The following is an 11081-nucleotide window of genomic DNA, read 5'->3' on the forward strand; positions in this document are numbered from 1 at the left end:
AGCCTGGAAAAACTTCAGGCATTCAACTCCAACCCATGAGAGCAGCTATGGTGGCGGAACCCTGCAAAGCCACAGAGGTAAATCTGCCCAAGAGATGGAGGGAAGCCCATGCCTTGCAGCAGTGTGTCTTGGATGTGGAACATAGACTCAAAGGAGGTTATTTTGGAGCTTTAAGATTTATTGACTGCCCTGCTGTGTTTCAGACCTGCACTGGGCCTGTATCCTCATTCTACAGGCTGATTTCTCTTCTTTGGGAAAGGAGTGATTACCCAATGCCTGTACCCCCATTATATCTTGGAAATAAGTAGCTTATTTTGATTTTACAGGCTCCTAGGTAGAAGAAACATCTCCAGATTGGACCTTGTCCTTGAGAGTTGGGACTTTTGAATTAATGCCAAAATGAGTTAAGACCTTGGGGGACTATTAGGAAGATATGATTTGTAGTGTGAGAAAGACATGAGATTCAGGGGGCCAGGGGTGGAATGACATAGTTTAGATGTGACTTCAAATCTCATGTTGAAATGTAATCCCCAATGTTGGAGGTGGGGCCTGTTTGGAGGGGTTGATTTCTCATAAATGGTTTAGTACCATCCCCTTGGTGTCATCCTTGCAATAGTGAGTCTTGTTAGGATCTGATTGTTTAAAAGTGTGTGACATTTTCCCTCTCAGTCATTGTTATTCTTTTTTTTTTTTTTTTTTTTTTTTGACAGAGTCTGTCTCTGTCCCCCAGGCTAGAGTGCAGTGGCATAATCTCAGCTCACTACAACCTTGGCCTCCTGGGTTCAAGTGATTCTCCTGCCTCAGCCTCCTGAGTAGCTGGGATTACAGGCACCCACCACCATGCCTGGCTAATTTTTGTATTTTTAGTAAAGATGACGTTTCACCATGTTGGCCAGGCTGGTCTCGAACTCCTGACCTCAAGTGATCTGCCTACCTCAGACTCTCAAGTGCTAGGATTACAGGCATGAGCCACTACACCAGCCCCCCTCACTCATTCCCACTATTGCCATGTGACATGCCTGCTCTTGCTTCACCTTTTCCCATGAGTAAAATCTCCCTGACAGCTTCACCAGAAGCTGAGCTGATATTGATGCCACATTTATTCAGCCTGCAGAACTATGAGACAATTAAATCTCTTTTATTTATAAATTACCCAGCCTCAGGTATTTCTTTATAGCAACACAAATAATGGCCTGATACAATTAGTGATATTGAGCATTTCTTTATACACCTGTTAGCCATTTGTATGTCTTCTTTTGAAAAATGTCTATTCAGGGCTTTTGCCCACTGTTAATCAGATTAATATTATTATTAATATATGCTACTGAGTTACTTCCCTATATATTTTGGTTCTTAATCCCTTGTCAGATTAATAGCTTGCAAATATTTTCTCTAATTCCATAGGCTGTCTCTCTCTACTCTTTTGATTGTTTGCTTTGTAGAAGTTTTTTAGCTTGATGTAATCCCATTTGTCTATTTTTGCTTTTGTTGTCTGTGTTTTTGAGATCTTACCCCCAAAAAAGTTGCCTAGACCATTGATCTATGCTGTTTCCCTGTGTTTTATTCTAGTAGTTTCATAATTTCACATTTTACATTTAAGTCTGTAATTGATTTTGAGTTATTTTTTTATATGGCACAAGATGAGAATCTAGTGTTATTCTTAAATATGGATACCCAGTTTTCCTAACACCATTTCTAAAAGAAATTGTCCTTTCCCCAATATATGTTCTTTGTTGTTGTTGTTGTTTTTGGCAGAGTCTTGCTCTGTTGCCCAGACTGGAGCGCAGTGTCACAATCTCAGCTCACTGCAACCTCCACCTCCCAGTTCAAGTGATTCTCCTGCCTCAGTCTCCTGAGTAGCTGGGATTACAGGTGCATGCCACTATGCCTGGCTATTTTTTTTTTTTTGCATTTTTAGTACAGATGAGGTTTCACCATGTTGGTCAGGCTAGTCTTGAACTCCTGACCTCATGATCTGCCCACCTCAGTCTCCCAAAGTGCTGGGATTACAGGCGTGAGCCACCGCACCTAGCCCCAATATATGTTCTTAGCACTTTTGTCAGAAATGAGTTGGCCGTAAGTACAGAATTTATTTTAGGGTTCTCTATCCTGTTCCAGTCATCTATGTGTCTTTTTTTAGGACAGTAGTATGCTATTTTTGTTATTATAGCTTTGTAGTATAATTTAAAAGCAGGATTGTGATGCCTCCAGCATTGCTATTATTCAAGATTTCTTTACCTACTTGGAGTCTTTTGTGGTTTCATAAAATTGTTACAATTTTTTCTACGTCTGTGAATAATTTAATTGTTATCTTGATAGAGATTGCATTAAAACTGTAGATCACTTTAGGGAGTATAGATACTTTAATGGTATTAATTTTTCCAATCGAGCATGGGATATCTTTCCCTTTTTGTGTTCTCTTAAATTACTTTTTCAGTATTTTACAGTATTTGTAGAATCTTTAACTTCTTTGATTAAATTTATTCCTAGGTATTTTATTTGGTAGCTTTTATAAATGGGATTTCTTTCTTGATGTTCTTTTCAGAATCCTCTCTGTTAGCATGTAGGAATGCTGCTGATTTTTACATATTGATTTTGTAGCCTGCAAATTTACTGAATTCATTTATCACATCTAAGATTTATTTAGTTAGTCTTTACTATCTTTTAAGAGACAGAGTCTTGCTCTGTTGCCCAGGCTAGAGTACAGTGGCATGATCTCAGCTCACTGCAACCTTGGCCTCCCAAGCTCAATCAATTTCCTGCCTCAGCCTCCCAAGTAGCTAAGATTACAGTTGTGTTCCAACACATCAAGTGAATTTTTAGTAGAGATGGAGATTCCCCATGTTGGACAGGTCTTGAACTCCTGACTTCAGGTAATCCACCTGCCTTGGCCTCCCAAAGTGCTGGGATTACAGGCATGAGCCACAGCGCCCAACCTACATTTTTTTCTAAATATAATATCATGTTGTTTATAAGCAAGAATAACTTGACCTCTTCCCTTTAAATCTGAATGATATCTATTTTGTTCTCTTATCTAATTGCTGTGATTAGAACTTTCAGAATTGTATTGGACAAAAATGGTGGAAATGAGGAAAAATAATAAATAGGTTGTTAGAATTCAGGCATGAAGACATCAAGTCCTGGGCTATTTTTTTTTTAAATGAGAGACGTTTTATTACAGATCAATATTTTTACTCATTACTGGTCTGTTCAGATTTTCTTTTTTCTTTTTCTTTTTTTTTTTTTTCATGAGATGTAGTCTCACTCTGTTGCCCAGGCTGGAGTTCAGTTGCGCGGTCTTGGCTCACTGTAATTTCTGCATCCTGGATTCCAAGCGATTCTTTTGCCTCAGCCTCCCGAGTAGCTGGGATTACAGGCACACACCACCACACCAGGCTAATTTTTTGTATTTTTAGTAAACATGGAGTTTCACCATGTTGGCCAGGCAGGCTGGTCTCAAACTTCCTGATCTCGTGATCTGCCCACCTCAGTCTCTCAAAGTGCTGGGATTATATGCATGAGCCACAATGCCCGGCCCCCAGATTTTCTATTTCTTTATGATTAAGTCTGTATGTTGTATACTTTGGAGCACCTAAACATATAAAACAGATATTTATATTTATACAACATATAAATACTATATTACAATCCATCTCTTTCTTGAGATCCACAGGATCTGACAGATTACAATACAGTAACAGTAGAAAAGTTTAACACCTCACTTTCAATGCTAGAAGATCATCCAGACAAAAATTAATCAGAAAACATTAAACTTGGGCCAGGCATGGTGACTCACACCTGTAATCCCAGAACTTTGGGAGGCCAAGGCGGGCAGATCACCTGAAGTCAGGAGTTCAAGACCAACTTGGCCAACATGGTGAAACCCTGTCTCTAAAAAAAATAAATAAATAAAAAGAAAGCATTAAACTTGAACATTTTACAGAAAATAGACCTAAATGGATAGAAGAATTTAACCACTTCTTAGTTATTCAATTTGTTGTATAATTGCTATTTAATTTGTTGTGTAATTGTTCATGATAGTGTCTGATGATCTTTTGTATTTTGTGGTATCATGAATCTTCTCTTTTTTAAATTAATCTAGTTATCCAATTTGTTGTATAATTGTTCATGATAGTCTTTGATGATCTTTTGTATTTTTGTGGTCTCATGAATCTTCTGTTTTTTTTTTTTTTTTTTTTATTAATCTAGCTTGTCAAGTTTGTTTGTCTTTTCAAAAAGGGCTTATTTTATTTATCTTTTGTGTTGTTTTTCTAGTTTCTATTTCATTTACTTCTGTTCTGATTTTTATCATTTCTGTTTTTATGTTTTTATGCCATCTTTGGCTTAGTTTATTCTTTCTTTTCTGTTTCCTTGAGGTATGACATTACCTAATTTATTTGAAATCTTTCTTCTTTTTGATGTAGGCATTTATTGCCATAAACTTTCCTCTTTGAACTATTTTTGCTGTATTCCATGTTTTGTATGTTTTCTTTCCATTTTTGTTTATCTTAAGATAACAAGATATAATTTTTATCTTGTTGTCTTAAGATTTTTAATTTCCTTTTTTTTTTTTTTTTTTTTTTTTGAGACGGAGTTTCGCTCTTGTTACCCAGGCTGGAGTGCAATGGCACGATCTCGGCTCACCGCAACCTCCGCCTCCTGAGTTCAGGCAATTCTCCTGCCTCAGCCTCCTGAGTAGCTGGGATTATAGGCACGTGCCACCATGCCCAGCTAATTTTTTGTATTTTTAGTAGAGACAGGGTTTCACCGTGTTGACCAGGATGGTCTCGATCTCTTGACCTCGTGATCCACCCGCCTCGGCCTCCCAAAGTGCTGGGATTACAGGCTTGAGCCACCACGCCCGGCCTTTAATTTCCCTTTTAATTCCATTACCTATTGGTTATTGAAGAACGTGTTAATTTACACGTATTTGTGAATTTTTCAAAATTCCTCATATATTCATTCAATCATTTTTATTTTTTAGAGACAGAGTCTTGTTCTGTCACCCAGACTGGAGTGCACTGGCTTAATCATAGCTATTGCAGCCTTGAACTCCTGGGCTTAAGCAATCCTCCCACCTCAGCTTCCCAATTACCTAAGACTACAGGCACAAAACATGACACCAGCTTCCTCCTACAACTGATTTCTAGTGTCATAACACTGTGGTCAGAAAAGATACTTGAAGCTGGGCACGGTGGCCCACACCTGTAATCCCAACACTTTGGGATCCCAAGGCAGGCAGATCACTTGAGGTCAGGAGTTTGAGACCAACCTGGCCAACATGGTGAAGCCCTATCTCTACTAAAAATACAAAAATTAGCTGGGTGTAGTGGTGCATGACTGTAATCCCAGCTACGTGGGAGGGATGAAGTGGGAGAACCACTTCTGGGAGGTGGAGGTTGTAATGAACTGAAATCACACCCCTGCACTCCAGCCTGGATAACAGAGTAAGACTTCAACTCAAAAAAAAAAAAAAAAAAAGAAAAGATACTTAATATAATTTCAATTTTCTTAAGTTTGCTGAACCCTTGTTTTTTGCCCTAACATGTTATCTGTCCTGGAGAAAGTTTTGTGTGCACTTGATAAGAATGTGTATTCTGTTGCTGTTGGATAGAATGTTCTCTGTGTGTGTATGTTCTCTGTGTGTGGTTTCATGGTTTTCAGTAGTGGTATTCTTTGAATATGATTTCTGTTTTAGGCTTCTACTAAGGATTTTTGCTTTGTGCTTATCATGAGGCTTCCAGAGAACATCTTATAATCACAACAGCCTATTTCAAGCTGATTCCAACTTAGCTTTGCATACAACTCTACATTTTTACTCTCCCTCACACAGTTTATATTTTTGACATCAGAATTTACATCATGTTATAACATGTATCCTTTGACAAGTTGTTTTAGTGATACTATAGTTGTCATTAATAGATTTTTCTTTAGCTTACATTTCTTAAATGATTTGAAAACTAATACATTTGCACAAGTCAAGATTTGTGACTTGGGGGTATAAAAAGCAAAAGAACCAGGGAAAAGGCTAAGTGACTCTGTTTATCTTTTAAGTTTCTATTTTAAATAGAAGTTTGAAGGATCTTCAAAAAATTAAAAATAGAACTAGCATATGATTCAGTAATCCCCTATAAGGAATATATCCAAAGTAAAGGAAATCAGTATGTAAAAGAAAAACGTGCACTGCCATGTTCATTGCTGCATTATTCACAACAGCCAAGATACAGAACCAACCTAGGTGTCCATCAAAGGATAAAGGGATAAAGAAAATGTGGTAAAGTTACACAATGAAATGCTACTTGGCCTTAAAAAAAGAAGGAAATTCTGTCATTTGTGACAACATAGATTAACCCAGATAACATTATGTTAAGTGAAATAAAACAAGCACAGAAAGAAAAAAACGGAATGATTTCACTTATATTTGGAATCTAAAAATGTTGAACTCTAATAGGTAAAGAGTAAAATGGTTACCAAAGGCTGTAAAGGCTGGGTGGGGATTGTTGAAGATACGTTAGTCAAAAGACACAAAATTTCTGTTACATAGAAGGAATAAGTTCAAGAGATCTATCATACAAAATGGTGACTTAGTTAATGCCAGTGTATACACAATCTTGTGTACTCTTGAGAATGGGGATAGCCTAAGGGTCACCAAACAGATCTGGGAATACCCACTTTGTATAATGCATAGAATGTCTAGCACCTCACTCTAAAGTGTGAGAATCCTCCTATCTCTCATCTCATACAAAAACCAACTCAACATGGATTGAAAATGTAAATGTAAGACATGAAACTATAAAAACAGTAGGAGAAAATCTCTTCTGGACATTGGTCTAGACCAAGAATTCATAACTAAGCCCTCAAAAGCACAAGCAACAAAAACAAGAACAGACAAATGGAACTTAATTAAAAATAAAGCTTCTCTACAATAAAAGAAATAATCAACAGAGTGAACAGACAACCTACAGGAGAAAAATATCTGGAAATTATGCATCTGACAGAGGACTAATATCCAGAATCTACAAGAAACTCAAACAATGCAAACAACAACAAAAGCATTAAAAAGTGGGTAAAGGACATGAATAGACATTTTCTGAAGGAAGACATACAAATGGCTCACAACCACATGAAAATGTGCTCAACATCACTAATCATCAGAGAATTAAATTAAAACCACAAGGAGATATCATCCTACACAGTCAGAATGGCTACTATTAAAAAGTAAAAAAAAAAAAAAAAAAAAAAAAAAAAAAAAAAAAAAAAAAAAAAAAAAAAAAAATTGGGTGAATATGATGGCTCACCTCTGTAATCCCAACACTTCAGGAGGCCAAGGTGGAAGGATTCCTTGAAGCCAGGAGTTTGAGACCAGCCTAGGCAACATGGTAAGACTCTGTCTCTACAAAAAATAAGTCTTAAAAAATTATTTGGGCATGGTGGCACGTGCCGTGTTCTGTGCATTATAGGCATGTGCCAAGGATCATGTTCTGTGCCTGGAATTCAAGGGTGCAGTGAGCTATGATTGCACCACTACTCTCCAGCCTGAATAACATAACAAGACTCCATCTCTCTTTAAAAACATGAAAAAATAACAGATGTTGGTAGGAATGCAGAGGTAAGGGGGAATAGGGAATGTAAATTAGTACAACCTTCATACAAAGCAGTATGGAGATGTTTCAAAGAACTAAAAATTGAACTACCATCAGATCCAGCAATCCCACTACTGGGTATCTATCCAAAAGAAAAAAAATCATTATATCAAAAAGATACCTGTATTTGTATGTTTATCTCAGCTCTATTCACAATAGCAGAAATGTGGAAGAAACCTAAGTGTCCATCAACAGATGATTGGATAAATAATATGTGGTATATACACAATGAAATACTATTCAGTTTTTCAAAAAGAATGAAACCATGTATTTTGCAGCAGCATGGATGGAACTGGAGGCCATTATATTAAGTGGAACAACTCAGAAACATAAAATCAAGTACCACATATTCTCACTTACAAATAGGAGCTAAATAACGTGTACACATGGACAAAACATATGGAATAATAGACATTGGAGACTCAGAAGAGTTGGGGATAGAAAGAGAAAGAGTGGTTAGAAATTACTTAATAGGCACTATGTACATTATTTGGGAGATAGATACACTGAAAGCCCAGACTCAACACTACCCAGTATATCCATGTAACGAAATTGCATTTGTACTCCTTAAGTGTATAGAAATAAAATAACTAAATGAATAAAATTTCAAAAAAATAAAATTTCAAAAAATCTTGAGTACTTGGTCTTGGATTAATTCTCAGCCAAAATAGGGATACTGAAAATAATGATCTCTAACATTCTGTCACATGTGTTTTAAAATAATTTCACCCAGGTGTGGTGGTTCATGCCTGTAATCCTGGCATTTTGGGATGATGGGGTGGGAGGATCACTTGAGCCCAGGTGTTTGAGGCCAGCCTGAGCAACATAGTGAGACCTCATCTCTACAAAAATTACAAAAATTAGCCGGGTCTGATGGTGGGCACCTGTAGTCCCAGCTACTCAGAAAATTAAGGTGAGAGCCTAGGATGTAAAGGCTGCAGTGAGCCATAATTGCACCACTACACTCCAGCCAGGGCTGTTGCAAGATCTTGTCTCAAATTTAAAAGTATTTTTTAAAATAAAGAATTTTAATGAAATTTTAGGAAATATACTTTTTATCATCACAGATGCTTTTGTCATCACCCTCTTCATATACATACTCCTTTTTTTTCTTTCTTTTTTTTTTTTTTTTTTGAGACAGAGTTTTGCTCTTGTTACCCAGGCTGGAGTGCAATGGCGCGATCTCGGCTCACCGCAACCTCCGCCTCCTGGGTTCAGGCAATTCTCCTGCCTCAGCCTCCCGAATAGGTGGGATTACAGGCACGCACCACCATGTCCAGCTGATTTTTTGTATTTTTAGTAGAGACGGGGTTTCACCATGTTGACCAGGATGGTCTCGATCTCTTGACCTCGTGATCCACCCGCCTCGCCTCCCAAAGTGCTGAGATTACAGGCTTGAGCCACTGCGCCCGGCGTCACATACTCCTTATTATAACCCATCAGTGTCTGCTTATTACAAGACCAGTTCTTTTCATGAGTTATACAAAGTGAGTCTACTAACCAAAAGCATTACTTGAAACTTTGCTAGCCTGATCTCTGAAAAGGAAGCAGTGACTCTTCCTTACCTTTGGAAAGAATACCTTATAAATGAACAAGAGAGATAGAACAAACACAAATAAATCAAATCAATGACAAAGATAGACATACATCTGAACTGACTCTATAAAAGAATTGCTTAGTTGAAAAGGTATATGGGGCTGGGCATGGTGGCTCACGCCTGTAATCCCAGCACTTTGGGAGGCTGAGGTGGGCGGATCATGAGGTCAGGAGTTCGAGACCAGCCTGGTCAATATGGTGAAACCCTGTCTCTACTAAAAAAAAAATACAAAAATTAGCCAGGCATGGTGGTGCGCACCTGTAGTCCCAGCTACTCGGGAGGCTGAGGCAGGAGAATTGCTTGAACCCAGGAAGTGAAGGTTGCAGTGAGCCAAGATTGTGCCACTCCACTCCAGCTTGGGCAACAGAATGAAACTTCATTTAAAAAAAAAGAAAGAAAGAAAGAAAGAAAAGGTGTATGGTATTTTTGTTCTGTGTCAATGTAGCTAAGCTGGAACTACATTCTCCTGAATTATCTTCTCTGTTTCATCACTTATTGAGCATTAGCTCTACCTCCTTCTTCTAATACATCCCAGCTACAATTCTGATTTGAGACATTACTGTGCTTGACCATCACTGTGCTTGCACACTGTGATGACCATTCCCTAGATTCAAAGACCCCAGGCTCAGCTCAGTGCTCGACAGACAGAGCAAATGGCTGACCCACAGCCAGCTCAGAGGGAAGTCCCTTGGCCCTGATATCCTTCTCAAACACCTCAGACCCAAGTTATCTCCGATCCAAGAACACAGAGAGAACAAAGGGAATCCTGTGACTGTCTCTCTGAATTTAGTTCACATGGGAGTTGTGGAGCCAAAATACTGCTCCTCTTAAAAGGTCTGACATAGAAACCATTTCTAGTGTCTTGATAGCCCAGGGTTTTCACAAGCATCCCTTTTTCGACACATATCACCAAAGTATGTCCTTCAAGTTTACGTAAAAATATGAATATTCACTTTCAAATACAGGTAAGAACTCTGCATGCAACTTGGAGTGAAATAATTGCTACAGTGTTATAGCTCTTTTAGAACTTGTCTAGCAGACTTTGCAATTTTTGCTAGAAAGCCCCTATATGTAATTTTTTTAAAAATATCAGTTGCTTTATTTGTTGATATTTTGTCAACCAACTGAAGGATAAAAGTATATTTATTACTACAACAGTAAAATATAATAATCAATGATTGTGAACACATTTTTAAGTACAAAGCAATTATTAAGATGTCTCATTGTAAAATAAATTCACAGATTGACAGTTAACACAAATAATAGGGAAAAACATTTTAGCTAGATTAGGAAGAACATCATATTCTTTTTTTCTTTTTTTTTCTAGACAGCTCTACTGCCCTGCCTAGAGTGCAGTGGCATGATCTCAGCTCACTGCAAACTCTGCCTCTCTGCTTCAAGCAATTCTCTTGCGTTGGCCCACCACCAAACCCGGCACCCACCACCACACCCGGCTAATTCTTGTATTTTTAGTAGAGACGGAATTTCACCACATTGGCCAGGCTGGTCTTGAACTCCTGACCTCAGGTGATCTGCCCAAATCGGCCTCCCAAAGTGCTGGGATTACAGATGTGAGCCACTGCACCTGGCTAAACATCATACTCTTTTTGAGCTCCTAACAAATGTTCTAGATTTTTAAGTAAAAATACAAAGCAGAGTAATAAATATTAGATTACATCATAATTCTAATATTGTAAGGTTACTTATTATGGCATCATGACTTAATTTTTAATTTTTCTTTTCTTTTTTTTTTTTTTTTTTTTTTTTTTGAGACAGAGGTTCGCTCTTGTTACCCAGGCTGGAGTGCAATGACACGATCTCGGCTCACCGCAACCTCTGCC

At 37.9% G+C, this 11081-nt stretch overlaps 1 protein-coding gene and 1 non-coding gene across 2 annotated transcripts in view; one reads left to right on the forward strand and one right to left on the reverse strand.

Annotated features, from left to right (window-relative positions):
* C7 (complement C7) overlaps positions 1-11081 on the reverse strand; it is a 69437-nt gene that overhangs the window by 56575 nt on the left and 1781 nt on the right. The window lies entirely within an intron of this gene.
* LOC120365718 (U7 small nuclear RNA) lies at positions 10246-10307 on the forward strand. The gene has a single exon (XR_005580591.1). It is a non-coding gene; the product is annotated as a U7 small nuclear RNA (small nuclear RNA).

The sequence above is a fragment of the Saimiri boliviensis genome, chromosome 1, assembly GCF_048565385.1.
Source record: "Saimiri boliviensis isolate mSaiBol1 chromosome 1, mSaiBol1.pri, whole genome shotgun sequence".
Classification (NCBI taxonomy): domain Eukaryota; kingdom Metazoa; phylum Chordata; class Mammalia; order Primates; family Cebidae; genus Saimiri; species Saimiri boliviensis.